Genomic DNA, 19277 nt, shown 5'->3' on the forward strand with positions numbered 1-19277 from the left:
TTCTAACATCCTGTCCATTTGCTGCTGAGACTTTTGGAGCCAAGCATTATCCCTTTCATTTTCTTCCTTCTGTGTTTTCTCTAGCCGCTCACAGAAGTCTTTAAGATAATCTACACTCTCCCTCTTTCTCTTTCCTGGTCTGACATCAGTTGATATACCTGGTTGGTCACTTGGGGGGTCTGTGGAGTTTCCTGGTTGGAGGTCTGCTGTCTCAGTATCTGTGGAGGACCCTGTTGGAGAATTTACTTCAACCTCAGCCTCACTGACAGGTGTCTGGGCTCTCTCTACGCTACTGTTTCCAGATGAGAACAGATAGACTGGCCTGACTGAGGGTCTCTGGCCAATGGCTTCATGCATGGCTGCAAAGAAAATCCATGAGGCAGCAGTAACCTCTCCTGCATCTGTCCCTGACCCAGTTTTTGGCAGTGTTAAGTCCTTTGTAAATTGTAATAGTTATTAAGGGGGAAATTAACATTATTTACATGGGTTTACATTCTGAACAGTCATTATGTAAGGGATAATTATTTGAAATGTTTTGAGACAGTTTGTTTTTTTGGAATTTTCAAAGAGTTAGTAAAAGAGTAAAGTAAAAGTTAAAAATTTATTATTTAAATATCTATTTTTTTATTAAGTATTTATTTTTTTATTAATACATAACCTCACTGTATTATTTTATAATGTAACATTATAGCATGACATTTGTGTCAATATTCGTCAAGCACAGGTGACTCCGCGTGGTGGGAGGGGACCCCAAAATCAAATTCTGCCTAGGGCCCCCAAAAGGCTCGGGCCGGCACTCACACACACACACACACACACACACACACACACACACACACACACACACACACACACACACACACACACACACACACATATATATATAGTGTATATAACAAAAATATAACGCATCACGCAAACCATTTTCGATAAAGGTCACATAATGTTTCTAAATGTTTTCCCCTATAAAGGCTTTTGTGATGGAACAAGAGAATGATGACATTTCCCATTAAACGTGTTTCTTCTTTAACTGAGAAATTATTTTACTTTTGAAAGATAAAGTTTTATTTTAATGTCAAATAAGCTGAACTTAAGGTTGAATCTTACATTTAAGTTGGAATCTTAATTTGTGCATGTACACAGCCAGACTGTGTAAATCATAAAACCAATACAGATTTATGTTTTTGTGAAGGAATAAGAGAATGTTGAGGAGAATGTCCCTTTAGATTGTTTCTTCTCTGACTGAGTACCTCCCATCAGAAGGCACAGATGATGCAGTGATCCTGCAGGGTTTTTTTTTTGTTTTTGTTTTTTTTGTTTTGCTAGTTTGCTTAGAGATGGGAAGGTTTGTTCATGATTTCTACACCAAACTAATTGTGTTCTTGATTTAATTTTTTTTTTTTATTGTCAACGTGAACTGTATCATTAACTTACCATAGTGTTATTAAATGTATTTTACCAATACATTCAATCAGCTCTGAGTTGTGTCATCTTTTATATATATATTTATTTTTTCTACGTAAATTTCTATGCACTTTTGTGATTGTAACCTGCAGCGTGTGAACAGGACTTTTAATTTGGTCTCAGAGTGTGACGTCATAAGGCGGCGCCGCGCTCCCGCATCTGTTGTGATTCGGCTAAAGAAAGGTTTGTGTTTTAAGGTGTTTAACGCGATAGAAACCGTTTAATCGTCTTCAATCGACGCCTACTGATTCAGGCATTATTAAGTTTAACAATGCATTGCTTTATTAACGTCGTGTGAGTAAAGTAACAATTAAAAATTAACAAAAGGTGCGTTTCAATTCGGTCTCTGGCGAGCAGTGAATCAAATACTTTCAAAATGTATGTAGCCTATTGTAAAAAAAAAAGTAAGTTTTTTTTTGTTATCTCAGGCGATTTAAGTACATTAAATCCGACTGACTCCCTTACTAGTTTTCTGAACTACTGAACTAGAGCAGATTGAGATGCACACAGAGATTTAGTTTGGATTTATTTTTCTTTCTGTTAATTATTCTCATTTTAAACAGGAAAAAACAAACAAAACAGAAAAATTCCTGGTGAAGAACTGAGATCCAGACGACACTATTATAAAGATGGAGTTTATTAAAGAGGAGAGTGAAAACATGAAGATTGAAGAAACATTCAGTGTGAAACAAGAAGAAACCGAGGAACAAACAGGTTAGTTTCTCAAAGTTGAACTCTGTCATCTGATCCCTATTAAAATCTCCAGCTCTACAGAAATAAATTATATTTTTAGGGGTGCACCCATTGCTGCTGGAGCCACTTTGGTGCCCTAAGCATAAATCCTTTTTGATTCCTTTTTAACTTTTTATTACCAAAACATATAACTCAACTCCATATAGGGGTGTAACGGTACGCAAAAATCATGGTTCAGTACGTACCTCGGTTTTAAAGTCACGGTTCGGTTTATTTTCGGTACAGTAAGGGAAAGAAATGCAAACATTATCTGCAGGTTGTTTATTACTATAAACTTTTTTAACAATTTGTTCACACTTTTTTTTAAACACTTTTTAATATAATAAAAAATATATAAAATAAAAAAAGAATAAGAAATAAAATACTGTTGCAAAGTTCTCCACTAAATAAAATACTCTCAGTCTCAAACCAATATCACATAATAAATTTAATGAAAAATATAGGCTAAATAAATAACTATGATTACAGAGCAGCATTACCAATCCCAGCTTGTAGGCCTGCTCATATTTAAAAATTAGGACTGGGGGAAAAAATGAACTTTAATTGCACAATTTGCTGTAATTAATTGCAATTCCTCCAAGCTTGTAATCATCAATAATTAAACTTAGAATCACCTAATTAAATGAAACACCGGGGGAAAAAAGGAACAGAAAATAGCCCTATATTAAAATAATATTAAACATGTATATCAATGTATTATTATTTTTCAATAATCAATCAACAATCAATTTAAGATTTTTTTTTTTTTTTTACTAATTATCAAAATGAATATTATAGCCCTACATAGCTACCAGAGCATGTGATCAGAGCAGATCATTTTACCATTGTTGCCAGCATGACTATACCAGCTCAGCAAACAGAAGTCTACTACTGAGAAATTTCACCTTATTTGAGAGGACTTTGCTTTTCCAGTGCGTGATCGGTACATGATTGGAGTGTTTGGGCCGTTAACGACAGAGCAGAACGTGCAGCGCAAACACGGACTCGAACATTGCACATTGACCAGAGAGCGCAGACACACACACACACACACACGCGCGCGCGAAACGGAGAGTGCGGCGGCGCACACGGAGCGGAAAAGATTCTTTTCGCCCTGCAGTCGATTTCATTGGTTTAGGTTACAGTGACGACGGATAATACTTTAGAATCAGCTGCAGGGCGGGATTTGCGCTGAACGTGGAGACTTCCGCCACTTAATATGTTCGTGTGGAAACTCGAAAATGTACCTATGTTCCGCACACAAAATATTGCATTCAGTCATTCAGTCACCGAAAGCCCTGTACTGAAACGGTCCGGTACGAATACACGTACCGTTACACCCCTAACTCCATACCAATAACACAATAGCAGCATCACGGCATGTGAACTGCTTGTAGATGGTTGATAGTTGTCTGTATCTTCCTCTCCTTGTACGTATCTCAGCATTGCTCCTGCATTAATTTACAAGTTTGGGGGAAATGCGATTAATTGCGATTAATCACAGCAAATTGTGCGATTAATTATTAATTTTATATATAATGGGGCCATCCTTAAAAAAGTTAAATTTTGGTCATGGTGATTACATAGTATGAATTTAATCAAATTTGCATATCGGGACTTCACTGACAGTTTTCCAGAACTTGCTGACTCGCGATCTTCGCAGTAGTGAACGCGCCAGAGAGAAATGCACATTTCATTACATAAGCCTAAGCAGAGAGCAGTCTGTTTTCTTTTGTTTTGAATTGTTTTGTTTAAAAGTGTACATTTCATGCTTTCTATATGTCTCAGGTCTGTGAGGCAAGTAGCTTATACGCTGAGTTTCAGTTCATTTAAGAGACCAGCTCCAGTTCATGCGCCGGCGCCTCCGTGTCCTGATTATATTGCCTGCTATATTTAGCCTACCTCTTATTTATTAAATCCAGGAAATTGGTTGATGAAACATTAATTAAAATTAAGATACAATTAATACGAAATTCACTTTAAAGACAGGCTTTCTACAAAGACAAACTTAATGAAGTGGTCAAAATCATGTCTGCCCACTCCATTTGTCTCCCGAAAATTTCGGGATCACCTTATCTTATTCATGCTTTTCACTTTTCATATAATCAACATGATTATGAAAACTAAAAAATATAATATCAAAAAAATTATTTTATTTAAACATGAATATGAAACTAAATCGTTTTTTAATGACTGGGCTACAACACATAGGCCTATAGCCTACAGAGAAATTTAATGTCGGTGCATCTTGCCAGTATTATTTTGCTTGATATGCCAATTCTTAATATTTGGTGTTTTAAATGCCTGTTTGAGATCTCTGTGAAAGTTTTAATTGTAGTGCCGCTTTCAGAGCGGTCACATCGGTAACATTGTTTCTTCCTCATAAATGCGAACAGGAAAAATAAAATAAAATGAATATATTATGTTCTGTGGAGAGCCAACCCCTCTTCATCCGGTGGGTATATTGCTTTTGGTTTGCGCAGTGTAATTCATAGAATTAGGCCTACTAAAACATATTTTTCGTGGATTTGAGTGTCGCGATTTCGGTTTCATTTCCCATACAGCCTAGCCTACACAGCCCTTATAATAGATGACGCCACAGGTTTTTATTTAAAAGAAAGAGCGTAGCCTACGTTTGTATGTAGGCCTATTTATATTCACAATACTTACTAAAATATAATTAATATCATTTTATTGCATTTGTATTAGTAGTTTGAAGAGTGAAAAAAAAAAAATCTGTCGGTCTTAACTAGGGATGCAAATTATCGATTAATTCATTAATCATTAGTTGATTGACCTTATCGATCGATTAACGATTAATTGATAAGCTATTTTCCTGAGAATGTAAATTTCTCACGGTATCAATAGTGTCTTTAACATAAAAAGCAAAATATTGCTCATATACTGAATAAAAATGCATGTTATATTGCTCAACTGATGTTTTATTGTAACAGTTGGGATACGGTACAGATAATGGAATTTATGTAGTTTACCAAAATAAATTATGCACAGAAAATTAAAATACATAAAAAAATAAATGTAAAAATAATTGTAAAAAAAAATTGCATCACAATAAGTGTATTGTGATTGTCACTAACATTTTAGTAACTAAACTGAATTTTATTAGGTTTAGTGACAACATGTTACAATGTTTACATGGTACAATTTCTGGTAAGCTACGCTTTTTTATTATTTCAATTCAGTTACCGGTATTGTGATTTTATTTAATATTGACTCATTTGGATAAATATTAGGTAGGCTACACAAGATAGACATGAATTTTTCTCAAGAAAAAAAAACAACTCACCTAATGCTGTAAACTTACAGAAAGCCCTAACAGCTGGTAGTAGGCTATTATTTAAGGTTAAAAATAATTAAATATGATGCGTTTTTTATTATAATAACTTTATTTAATGATACAAGTAAAAATATAATAAATATGTAATATAGAACACATATTTAGCAAAATACTCTCTATAGCTATTTCGTTTCTTGCCAACTACGTGCTGTAGCCTATATTATGTTCATTAAATGGCTTTCCTGAGGTAAATGTGAGATAATTGTTCTCCAGCTATGTTATTGACCTCTTCACGCTGATGAAAAACACTGATTGATCGATATTATGTATGAGAAATATACATTTCGGTAAGTTGTACTGTATCTCTCAACAGTGTTCGTTTTTTTTTTTTACTATTAGCTAGTAACGTTAGAGATGATCGGTTCACGTGCGCTAGGGATCTGTGACATAACATTTACAAGCGCCAAAACGGTATTTATTGTTTGAATTTCGTAATAAAATTGACAGAATCTGAGAGCTGAGTTTTTATATATCATAGCTAACCTGGGGTGCGTTTCCCGAAAGCATCGTTGGCCAACTATGGTCGCAAGTTCCGTCGTTACCAATAGAGTTCAATCGACATTGCGATGAACTTGCGACCCTAGTTGGCCAACGATGCTTTCGGGAAACGCACCCCTGCTCTGTCTAGCTTCGCGATTTTTCAGTGCATGAGATAATGGATGTGTGGTGTGATGCGTGAGGGCTGGCAGCTCTGTTTCTGAAATGCTCCCACATTCCCCTCCGTTTTGACCGCCTCATGTTTGGTTTCTTTTTTGCCGCCTCAAGTTTGTGTCGGGTCTCTCACCGCCCGTGAGAATCTCGTGCACGTTCGCAATGTTCAATTAACCGACAATAATTTCATTTAATCGAGTAAATTCTTGTTGACAATTAATCGATAATCGATTAACCGTTTACATCCCTAGTCTTAACGCAAGTTTACAACCGGCAAGACGGTCGGGCTGAAAGGGAAAAAAAATAATTAATTGGGTCGGTCCTAAATTGACAGGGTCGGCCAGGGTTACGGCATACAAGAATATTTTTAAGGATGGCCTGAAAGAGGAAGAGACTGTACACTGAATGCCTTGAGTTTTCCCTTTGTTTTTTCTCTTTACTTGGTAATGAAAAATATGTAATTAAGATATTTTCGTTCCTTTCAGTTTCACCATCTTGATAATAGTATCATGTGTTGAAGTTACACTATGTTGTGTCCTAGACTTTCATCTCTATAGTAGGCGTCTTATCTGTGTGAACTGGCATGATCTCTTTACTTTTTCCTCCTTTCCCTCATCTCTCATTTCCTCCTTTTCCTCATATCTCCTTGCATGGTCAGCATTGAGTCTTTCCCTGTATTTTTGTGTCCTCTCTTTACTTGACATTTCTGCCTGACAGACAAAACATTTTAATCGCATCTTTTAATAGGCAAAGCATTGCAAATATGGTGAAACATGGTTAAAATTAAGTATAAAATTGAAAAGAATGGCATTAATTGTATAGGTAATTTAATGTTCACTATTAAATTAATTGAATATGTTTTGAATAGTTATTAATTTATCATTAAAAAGGTGTATGTAATATTGTGTTACAAATATATCATATGGTGTGACTTAGAAAAACAGTCACACCATATGATACAGTGTCACCATATGATACAGTGTCACACCATATGACGTTTTGTTCAGTTAAGCTAATCTCTAATCTCTAGCTTATACTTAGCATGTAAATTGCCACATGGCAGGAATGATTTTTAAGAATTAATAAGTAAAATTTGTATAAAAGTGTTTAATTTTTATGTAAATGTCGACACAAAACATTGACCACTAGTGAGCATATCGGATACAGAGCTTTTTAATTAAAAATTAAAAAGCCAGAACTCACCTCTTGACTTTGCAAACCACTCTAGAGATGACACTGCAACTTCCTGGTTTAGTGTGGACCTCTTCATCATAATGATGTCCGAAATTATTGCCTGTTCAAAATATAAATTGCGGTGTCACACCATATGATGCCCATTTTACGGACAAAATGTATTTGGCCAGAACTTGCTTTAAAATCATACACAGACATCAACACTTTCTGTGTCTGTTGAAATAGCCTAATTCTGTTACTTAAACTGTAAATCTATCAATTATTTATACTTTGCTGACATATATTGACATATTAGTAAGGTGACGGTCACACTTATCTGAAGGGGTTGTATTAGGGATGTCAATTTTAACAAATTACAATGATCGATCGTCGTTTTAATTAACGATCAATTAATCGTTAGCCGTAACACTGCATTATGAGTCTGCTGTTTATGGCCAACAGCATGACAGGGTGTGCAAATACCACTCTGTTGCTCACCAAATGAATGAGAATGTTTTTTAATCTAAAAGGGCTAGTAGGATTGTAAAATGTTTCAATGTGATTTGATCATTTAATTAAATTATTTAATAATTTAATTTAAACGACTAATGAAAAGCGTCACCAACGCCTCAGATGCGTGCTTGGAATATGTGACTGTTGTGGATGTGCTCTTCCTGGAACAACGTGCTGGAAATGGCAACTAAACCCGATGAATTCACAACGATTTAATAAAACAGTGTTCTCATGTTATGTATTATGACAGTCCTAATCATAGTTATTATTAACCGTGCATTGCTGTTTGAGCTGCGTGCTGAATGAATAATGTTAAACTGGAGCACACTGCTAGCGCTTTATTTAACTCAAAGAAACGCATCCTATATGAGATTAATCAGATATATACGAAATAAACAATATTGTTGCAAGGGTGGGTTTTCGGCTCACAGGCGTTTGGGGGGTGCGAGACGACCACCATTCAACCCGAAAACAGTCATATAACTATTCAATGACTCCGAAGCTGTTCGGTTAAGGTAAAGTTACTTAGTTAACCTTTAACCAAATATTATCAACAATTAATCGATCATCGATTCATCGTTAACATCCCTAGGTTTATATATATATATATATATATATATATATACACATACATACATACATACAATGATTATATTGCTTCCGCTAAGAAAATAGTCCGTTCTGCGTCCATAGAAACGCTGTTTTTCATGGCAACGGTGTGTTATCAAGAAATAACAGATCGCATTCTACATAGGAATTCAACCAAGCCATGTAATAAACAACAATAAAATGCTTATTATTATGAGTGGAAATGTCTTACCTTAAAAATCTTCTCATCTTCAAATCGCGTTCTTCTAATTCTGAGGTAAATCCAAGCAAGGTACACAGCACAAATACAGTGAAAACTCGAGGAAAAGCAGAGGAGTATGTTACTGAAGTCTCTGATTCTTTGTTTTTAAGATAATGAGGATGTTTTACAGCTCTGCGTTCCTTCGCATGGACTATTTGCATGTCAACCACTTGTGTGCGCATGGGTGTATTCACATTAGAGTGAGCACGGACTGAAGAAACCGTATGTCGTTGCTTTCATATGGAATACTTAAACACAGAATATTTGTTTTTGATATAATTTATTGATATAATTTACATTTAGAAATGAGTGACTCTAAGCTTTGTAAAGACACGCGTCTCAAGTCTGTGAGACAAACATTCGCTGAGTTAGAGGTCATTTTCTGCTGCGTTTCAGACTGAACTTCACATTGAGAAAGACGGCAAAACGCGCATCATTTATTTTCTTTATTTTAAAGGAGCTGTATGTAAGATTGTGACCAAAACTGATACTGCAATCTCTTTCAAATTATTGTAGAGCGGTGTATCCCCTCCCCCTCCCCCCTGACTTGAGGTTGCCAGATAGGCTGCAGGATCCAGCAGGAACGTAGGCTGCTACAAGGAGCTGCAGCTGTGGTAACTAGAGCAGAGCTGGCAACCCGGATGCCGAAACACTACTGACTTTGTGATTGGTAGATAGGTGGAGGGTGGAGCATCAGGCTAAAACACAAGATGGCAACATCAACATCAGTTTAGGGCTGCAACGTCACTTTTTAAATGACAATATCTTGGCCGTACTACTGTTGTCAGCGATGTAAGTATTTGAAATGAACATGATTTCTTAATGTCTAGTGACATATCAGGGCCATTTTATGATTAATTGAAATACATTTCTTACATACAGCTCCTTTAAGTTTTTTAAAATAAGCATTTTGTTTTATTATGAATGTGCACAAATAAAAGAAAACATTTTAACAGTTTTGAATGATTTATAACACTTGCATGTATAACAAAATTCTGAGTTATTTTGAGTTTCTTGCACTGATTTAAAAAAAGCGAAAGGCTTATAAAATCCAGGCTTCAGCCAGTCTGAGCTAACCAACGAGAACCCCCAGCTAAGTACCAACCAAGATAACGGCAGAGGTTGTTTCCTTCTTAAGGACCTCTGAATGACCCCAGGGTGAAATCTCTTAAAACCACAGAGACTGAGTGTAACAAGTTCAAAATAATGTTGGATGGAAGAAGACGGGCTCGACTTCACTGAGACTCGTGTTTTATTTCACAACCAGTAGATCACACAAAAACATAAATCCGTGCTGCGTGCGCTCTCAGTAACTCAGTCCACCAGTGCTCTACAGAGTTTTCTCACACTGTCACAAGTCTCAGTCAGTCCCTCTATGCCACTTCTCATCTCCCAGGTGGCGTTTATGGTCTCTTCACGCCAATTACTGAAACAAGACCAAAGGTGTTTGTCGTTTGCACTTGACCCACTTAGCTTGTCTCCCTATTCGCTTTCCCCGTCACAGACCTCGCTGAACTACACCCCCCTTGCCACACTGAGACTTTACATATCAATCGAATATCGTTCAGCTACATACTTTTATATCATGTCTACAAACTATATATGTGACTATTATGCTTAATCACATAAAAGTCATGCAATTGTTGTAACTATTGAATGGTTCATTTAAAATATGCCTTGCTTGGTACCATTGTGTGTGGCTGTTCATATTTCAGAAAATGGCTTGATTGAAATCAGCATAAAATGTATCATATTCGTATTATAGGAATCATGTCTAGACTATACTCTCTGATAGAGCTGAGACCACTAATAACGCATGATTTACGACTAGAGGGGAAGAAGATCTTATAAAATCATGTCTTTTAAGTGAATATTGCCAGAAACTTGGGATTTCATCATCTCACTATTAAAACTCATTCTTTCCTCACTTTGTTTCCTTCTGCTACTCGTATGAATGTGTGTGTGTTTGTGTTAGACAGTTTGTGTTAGATGTGTTAGAGTAATCAAAAGTCTTGCTTGTATTAAGAGAAGTGTTTTTGTGTTATGTGCTTACGAATTTAAAGGGATACTCCACCGTTGTTCATATTAAACTATTAAAAACTATTAAACCAGTAAAAAGTCACATTGGTTTTAATGACAGAAGTGAGAGGGTTTTTCAAGCGTGACTTTTTACTGCGCCGAGTCGAAGTGCTTCCAACTTCAAGTGCTATTCCGCCATACATTATAGTTATCCTTTTTACCTGCTTAGAAAAGCGCCACGTTTTATTGTGTCACCATACTTGGTCGTGTAACTACTCGTGTAACTGTATTTAAATTGGGAAAACGTTTTGTCGCTGCTAACTTAGTCTCTGTTTGATCCCTAATGAATGAACTGGGCTAAGCTAAGTGCTATCAAAGTGTCGCCGTGCGCTAGAGCGTTTGAGTGCACGCACTGAGACAAGAGAGGTATGCATCAACTCATCTTAGTTAAGGGAATAACATAGTTTAGAGCAGACCTGGGCATATTACGGCCCGCGGGCCACATCCGGCCCTTTGTGTGTCCCTGTCCGGCCCAACATAGATTATAAAAATATCTACCGTATTTTCCGCACTATAAGGCGCACCGGATTGTAAGGCGCACATTCAATGAATGGCCTATTTTAGAACTGTTTTCAGGCGCACCGGATTATAAGGCGCATAGAATAGAAGATACTGCAGTCAAACTCGACACGTCCGCATGAGCGCGAAGGTAATAAAAAAAAACTAATATCCGTCTGCTCGGGCACTTTGGGTTTTGAGTTTGAATCTGCCCGAGCAGACGGATATTAGAACATCACACCAGCACCCAGTTTGCGCGTCTAAATCAGTTGTATGGTCTGGTGTTCAGTCTAAAACAAAACAGCTGTGTCAAGTATAAATGCCTCGTCTGTTTGGGGAGTTGCGCGCGCACTCAGCTAAGGCTCGCGCTCTGTTGCCAGGCGACAGTATAAACAAGGTTTAAGTCAGCGGTTGTTACTTTTTATATAAGGCGCTCCGGATTATAAGGCGCACTGTTGTTACATTTCTAGAAACCTTTTGTTAGGCTATTCTTTGTTTTTGAAGATTAACAAGTTCAAATTAAATTGCACTGATTCAGTGATTGTTTTTGTTTTATTAGACCTACACACCACAATTTCACTTTTCACAAATTTTCAATTTCACACCTAATATAAACAATTTTATTTAGTTTTATTCTACTGATTACCAGTACCGGCTATTCATAATATATAATTTAGGGAATTGTACAATGGAAGAAAGCTGAGCAGAATTAAGTGTTATTGTTGGTGTGGCCCTCTGACACGATTCAGGTTTCTCATGTGGCCCCTTGTAAAAATTAATAACCCACCCCTGGTTTAGAGTATCCCTTTAATGTTTTAAATTGCTAAGTTCTAAGTTAACTTGCTAATAAATAGTGTTTCCAATTCCACTAAATTGACCTGTTTGACCCTTACACATTATTTTACCTTATGTTGCCACTTTCCTTTGTCCCTCCTTTGCATATGGATAGAAAATGTCTTTCTAGCATTGCAGGTGTTACTAAGGAGTGTCAGTGCTCTCTTAGTAATTTTGCTCTCTTACAAATTACTGAGAGTAAATCCTCACACGTGCGCCCACACCATTCTCTTAAAATGCACGTAATTGCAGATTTTCCAGTGAACTCCATTCTCGTTTCTGCTATTCCACCAAGGCATCAACCACATGTGCATTATAGCGCATTAACCTCCTGAGACCCAGAAAAAAGTTTTGAAATGTTTTTTTTTTTATTTTTTTTTTTTATGTCATCACATTGTTTAGAGCAGGGGTTTTCAAAGTGGGGGCCGCCAGGGGGGCTGCAGCAAGTTGGAAATAAAAGCGAAAAAAAGTAAAAAAAGTTAAAAAAATAAATATTTGTTAATATGAGTATTGTTAAGAAATGACATTATAATAATTTGTTGCATAGCCTATCTGAACATTATACTTTTAATGCTAATCTTTTAGAGATGAACTGATTGATCGGCTAGTGACCAGAATTGGCCGATTTTCACGTGATTTCCAGTCTGACATAAGCCGATTCAAATGCACTCTGGCGCCGCATGAATAACATCGCGGGACATCAGCATCACACATGCACACAGAACGCACATGTAGGAAACCTTGTGAATTACGGTCGTTTCAGGCCGCTCGTAATTCAGATTATGTGATGGTGTTCGGCCACTTTGATGGACAAAATACATATGATTTCACACAAAAAGTACCTAAATATGCACATAATATGTAGGTATAGTGTGTTTTAACAAGCACTGGAGTAGGCTATGTCAGAAAAGAAAATATTTATAAAAAATTTACCAATTTAAACTTGTTTTTGGTGTATATATACAGTACCACTCAAAAGTTTGGAAACACTACTATTTTTAATGTTTTTGAAAGAAGTCTCTTATGCTCATCAAGCCTGCAGTTAAAAAACAAACAAACAAAAAAACAGTAATATTATGAAATATTATTACAATTTAAAATAATGGTTCTCTTTTTTAATATATTTTAAAATGTAATTTATTTTTGTGATGCAAAGCTGAATTTTCATCAGCAAGTACTCCAGTCTTTGGTGTCTTAGGATCCTTCAGAAATCATTCTAATATGTTGATTTGATACTCAGTTATTATCAATGATGGAAACAGTTGTGCTGTTTAATATATTTTTTTGGAATATTTTTTTCAGGATTCATTGAGTAAAACGTTAACAGCATTTATTCATAAAAACAGCATTTACTCAAAATAAAAACATTTCTAACAATATAGATCGTTACCATCACCTTTCATCAATTTAACGCATCCTTGTTGAATTAAAGTACTAATTTCTTAAAAAAAAAAAGTTATTGTTCCCAAACTTTTGAATGGTAGTGTATATTGTTACAAAAGATTTCTATTCTAAATAAATATTTTTTAACTGCAGGTTTGATGAGCATAAGAGACTTCTTTCAAAAACATTAAACATAGTAATGTTTCCAAACTTTTGACTGGTACTATATATATATATATATATATATATATATATATATATATATATATATATATATATATATATATATATATATATATATATATATATATATATATAAAAAAATAAATATATATATATATATAAAATAAATATTTGTGTGTGCGGTAAAGTGGTTAGAAAAAATGAAATCAGAATCGGCTAAAATCTGTATCGGCAGGTCAAACTAAATGAAAAAACGGAATCTGCCTTGAAAATTGTAATCGGTGCATCTCTATAATCTTTCTGATTTACTGGTATCAAACACCATCACATAATCTGATGTTCACCTAGATGTTTTATTTATTTATTTCTACATGTGCCGTAAGGGGGGCCTTGGCCAGAACCTAGTGGTATTTGGGGGGCCTTGGCATGGAAAAGTTGGGGAACCCCTGGTTTAGAGCACAAGAAACAAATGGTAAAAAAATATTTTTGCAAAATATTTTATTCATATGTTATGCTATGTCCTCTGTAGTGGACACCAGGACCAAGTTGTTTAACCTGTTAACCGTTGCCAGTGCGCCCACACTTTTTTTATTTAGTTCAAAGTTACTATCAGATTTAATGTTATACCTTGACAAACTATAGATCATTAAAAAGATATAAGACTCAAGTTTCAGTATTTGACCACTATTGTATTCTGAGAAACTTATAGCGACAGTTATTTTTTAATTTATGTCAGGAGTTATGAAATGAAAAAATGAGTCGATACCTTTAATATGAATTATGTGCATCAGCCGCTTTCATTCATAAAAAACTCTGTGCTGTCGTCATGACAGCGCTTGACAAAACAACGTCCCTCAGGGCTTTTAGCTCAAAAATGTGCAGATTTGGAGAAATATTGATAGATTCTCATAGATTCACATCAGATTTCTATAGACAGGAATAATATTTATTGAATTTATACCCAAATCCGTTGATGTAATCATTATGAGCGCTTGGTACTCTATATACTGTTTTCAATTCATACCAATAGCCTGAGGGCGCCCTATGCACAATAATAGCCCATATATGGAACATGAAGAAGAGCCATGATCATGTGAAATTCCAGGACGTCACTGATACACACACAGCTAACAGATCGCTGTAACATGCCGATAAAGATGTTTTGAAGACAATAAACATGATTGCAATGATATTTGATTTACCTGTGTTTTTCAAGCCATGCCAGGTATTTTCAAAATAATAGATTATATTTATAATGTAATGCTAATCTATATAGACTATCATTGTGCAGAATACTATAAAATAATATATTTTCTGTCTGATTTTTTTTATCTGAAGCCAAATTAGATCACAAGATTATTTAAAACACTCAACTACAGTAAGTTTGAAGCACAAACATGGTTTTAATCTCATAAATTGTCATGTATTGATGGTGTGCTAAGCTAACATGCTAGCTAGCTCTAGGTGCTTCTATCTTGAAAAACATTTAACTAAAGACTTATCTTCATATTTTAAATATAATATGGTCAGACATGTGGCTTTAGCTGCAGTGCATTTCTAGATTGTTACAGTGCTAACTTCAATTATATTTTCATGAAAATGTTTCATAAAAATACATTTCTAATAACTTTACACAATTTTTAAGCTATTTATAACTATTTTTTTCATTATGACAATAATTCTACATTTACAATAAACTGCCAGATGTCAGCTTTCAAATGAGATCATACTTGTGCTTTTAGTGCAAAGGGATCATGAACTGTATCTGTTTCAGTTTGGGTATGTCATTTCTGGGGATTTTTCAAAAGTGGGGTTGCAGCTTAACAGGTTAAAAAATAAAATGACATGAAATTATATGTATAGGCAAAACCATTGGGATTTTTTTTTTCAATCACCAATAAATTTTGGGGTTTCAGGATTTTTTTTTTAAACCAAAATTGATGATTCTCAACTATGTTATGAAAGATATAATGGAATGAATTGATACACCATTTTACTTTATACAATATTTGGGTAAAATGGCCATAAATTAATATTCCCATTCAATACAATGTGTCTATACACTGTATCTAATTTGCGTTCTTGGAGCAACGTTTAATGAAAAAAGAAGAGTAATAATTGGCAACATTTTAATAATAATATCTAATATTTCATAGGAATATTGATGTATAATTTATTTCCATATTCACTTGTTGTGTCTCCCAAATTGCCTGATTAACATGATTTAAGTCCTGATGTGCTCTACCGAGGACGCGTATGAAATCAATGCCCTGTTCTGTAACAAAGTGTTTTTTTTTCATTTGAAACCCCATAACATTTTCCTGAGATGTTGGTTTATGAAATACAATTTGAAAAGTAGTCAGATTTAAATTACAATTACAATATATTATCATATTTCCTATATATTATCATATTTCCTAAATTAATGTCAGACATTTTTAAAGACCAAGGATAAGTTGTTTTTATGGTTTTCATTTGGTATCTCTGAAAAGCCCTGAATGTGCTCTTTACAGGACACCCAGGTTGTGACATGTGACTTATGGTGCTTTTCCACTACACAGTACCAGCTCGCCTCGGCTCGACTGGACTCGGCTCTGTTTGGTTTTCCACTGTGTAAAAGTTGTACCTGTACCTGCTTCCAGGTACTTTTTTTCGTACCACCTCCGGCGAGGTTCTAAGCGGGCTGAGACGAGCTGAGGCAATACTAAAATGTGACGTGAAAACACGACAGATTGCTGATTGGTCAGAGAGAATCGTCACTATTTACTGCGTCATCGTTGCACGCGCCAGACGGAGTATCCTGAATAAAAAAACAGCAAAAACAAAAATAAAAACATCCAAAAACAGCATACACTTGATTTCCTCCATTGTCCTGTGTGTGTGTCTCGCGTAAAAGATTAAGTAACGGCAGTTTCCTGCGGCGTCGCTATGACGACCAGGTACTATTGTGGAGGTACTATCTGCAATGGAAAACGGAGCGAAAAGCGAGCCGAGCCGAGTCGAGTTGAGCTGGTACTGGTAATGGAAAAGCGCCAATATATGATGTCAGAGAAATTCACTAAAATATGTCCACTACAGTGGACAAAAGTCTATTCCTGGGTCCCAGGGGTTTAGATAGGACTGTTAAACAGATTGTAAACTAAGGAAGACGGACGGTAGTGGTGAGTGCTCAGGCTCTTGCATTCTCAGTTCTGTCAATATAAAAGTCTGCCACCCCGTCAAACATTAAAGTCTCACAACAACCAGAGGGGCAGGACTTTTGGGAAGCCGTACATCATTTCTGAGTTCATATTGGTGGTGCAAATGCATCCTGGAAACCTTTCAAGAACTTAGTTTGGCACCCCTGGTGTATAGGATCTAGTGTTGCACGGTGCTAGGATCTAGAGGGCTGGCAACACACTGGCTGTGTGGCGTGTCTGTTTTTATTTCAGCTCCCATGTTAACAAGTTAGAGCTAGCACACTGCCTGCGTGACGCGCAGCTCGAGACGCGCGGAAAACGCGTGCATGCTAGAAATAGAACTGACGCCTATTTTTCGCGCGGCACGCAAGTGTGTTGGAAGCGTTTCCAGGCAAATAGAATAGGAAAAGACACGAATACATTAATAAATTACATTTTGATGTTTGAAAGTCTCTAGGTTTTGACATAAATGCAGATATAAATGTAATTTAAAAAATATTATTGATTTTCAAATATGCACCTCTCAATACAGAACGAAATATTCTGTAGCCTATTTTGCCGTCAACACTGCCGACGCTGTCTTTGCTGCTATATATTTATGTTTAACTTGAAGTATAGGCCTTCCACATCCCTATATGTCAAATATATCACCAATGAGCCAACGCTTATCATATGTTACCAATATTAAACATTGTTTTATATATTCGCTTTTCATATTTTTGTTCAGAGTTCAGAATCAAGATAAAGTTATTACCTGTAACTCTGTTTCTTATGATAAATGAGATAATGCTGCTAATTTTTTTTTTTTTACCTTGAATGTCATTGCTCTAATTTATTTTTTAATATTTTGATATTTCATATTTTGTTCAAATGTTTAATATATCTGCTGTTCATATGTTAATTTATTAGTGTGTTATATGATTAGAATGTTGTCCCAGTTTTAAAATAAAGCACAGCAATAATATTTGAGTGTTTCTACCTTTTCAGGAAAAGTATCGAAAAAGTATCGAAATCGAAATTCTTGACTTGGTATCGAAACAATAATTTTGGTATCGCGACAACACTAATAGGATCTAACATGCATGTTATTAGTTTGAGTCTAAATGTTTGTGACATTAAACTGGGATTAACTTTTCTGTCTTTTTTTTGCCTCAGACCTGATGCCGTTGAGAAAGGAGTGTCAAGATCTGAATGAAATGGAAGAGAAAGATCAATACAAGACACATCCTGATTTCATGACTGAAGAAAAGTCTTTGAATTGCTCACAGGCTGAAACAACTTCCTCACGAAAAACGGTTCAAAATACACCAAAGACAGGGACTATAGGTAATTTCACCTGCCATCTGTGTGGACTAAGTTTCAAAAAGCAAGGACACCTTGAACTTCACATGAGAGTTCACACTAGAAAGAAGCTTTACCCCTGCCAAGTGTGTGGAGTAATTTTCAATGAAAAAGGAAACCTTAAAGTCCACATGAGAATTCACACTGGAGAAAAGCCTTACACCTGCTCTCAGTGTGGAAATAGTTTCAGTCAAAAAGGAAACCTTACAAACCACATGACAATTCACATTGGAGAGAAGCCTTTCACCTGCTCTCAGTGTGGAAAGACTTTCAGGCACAAAGGAAACCTTGAAACACACATGAGAGTTCACACTGAAGAGAGCCCTTACATCTGCCAACTGTGTGGAAGGACTTTCAGGCAAAAAGAAAACCTAACTTACCATTTGATAGTTCATAATGGAGAGGAGCCTTACACCTGCCAACAGTGTGGAACAAGTTTCACTAAGAAAGGAAACCTTACAAAACACATGATCACTCACAAGGAAAAGAATATTTTGATATGCCAATGGTGTGGAAATACTTTTAATCAACATGGAAACCTTAAAGTCCACATGAAAATTCATGCTGGGGAGAAGTAGAGTAAAGAAAAGTTAACATTTGTATGTTAGTGTTTATACAAATTCAAGTATCCCAGACCGACACTTTACGTACTGATACACTCATGAGATTGCGTTACACAATTTGTAACAGCAAAATTTATAAATGATATGAAACGTGTATGTGTGATGAATAGTTTAGGCTTTAGATTAGGGGATGCAGAAAGCTTTGTATAATTTTTGGACACAGACCTGCTTACAACTTCACGATGCATCAATAAACTATATTCTGACGATTTACCAGTGGTTTGATCATTGTTTTTTCATTATTAACCATTGATTGAGATAATGATGCTAAAACAAGTTTGACATAAATATCAAGTCATTAATAATATATCAATTAGGCCTAGTAACTTAACCATCAAGTATCCCAGACTGGTCTGGTGATCTGATTTTATATAATTCATTTTAATGATCTGATTTTATATAATTCATGATTTACT

At 35.6% G+C, this 19277-nt stretch overlaps 1 long non-coding RNA gene across 1 annotated transcript; it reads left to right on the top strand.

The window, feature by feature from the left end:
- Positions 1–1554: 1554 nt before the first annotated feature.
- On the top strand, positions 1555–19073 carry LOC308689454. The gene is made up of 3 exons (XR_014030005.1): positions 1555–1647; positions 2028–2178; positions 18053–19073. It is a non-coding gene; the product is annotated as an uncharacterized lncRNA (long non-coding RNA).
- Positions 19074–19277: the final 204 nt, after the last annotated feature.

Source organism: Scardinius erythrophthalmus, assembly GCF_964197995.2.
Source record: "Scardinius erythrophthalmus genome assembly, chromosome: 4".
Lineage (NCBI taxonomy): Eukaryota > Metazoa > Chordata > Actinopteri > Cypriniformes > Leuciscidae > Scardinius > Scardinius erythrophthalmus.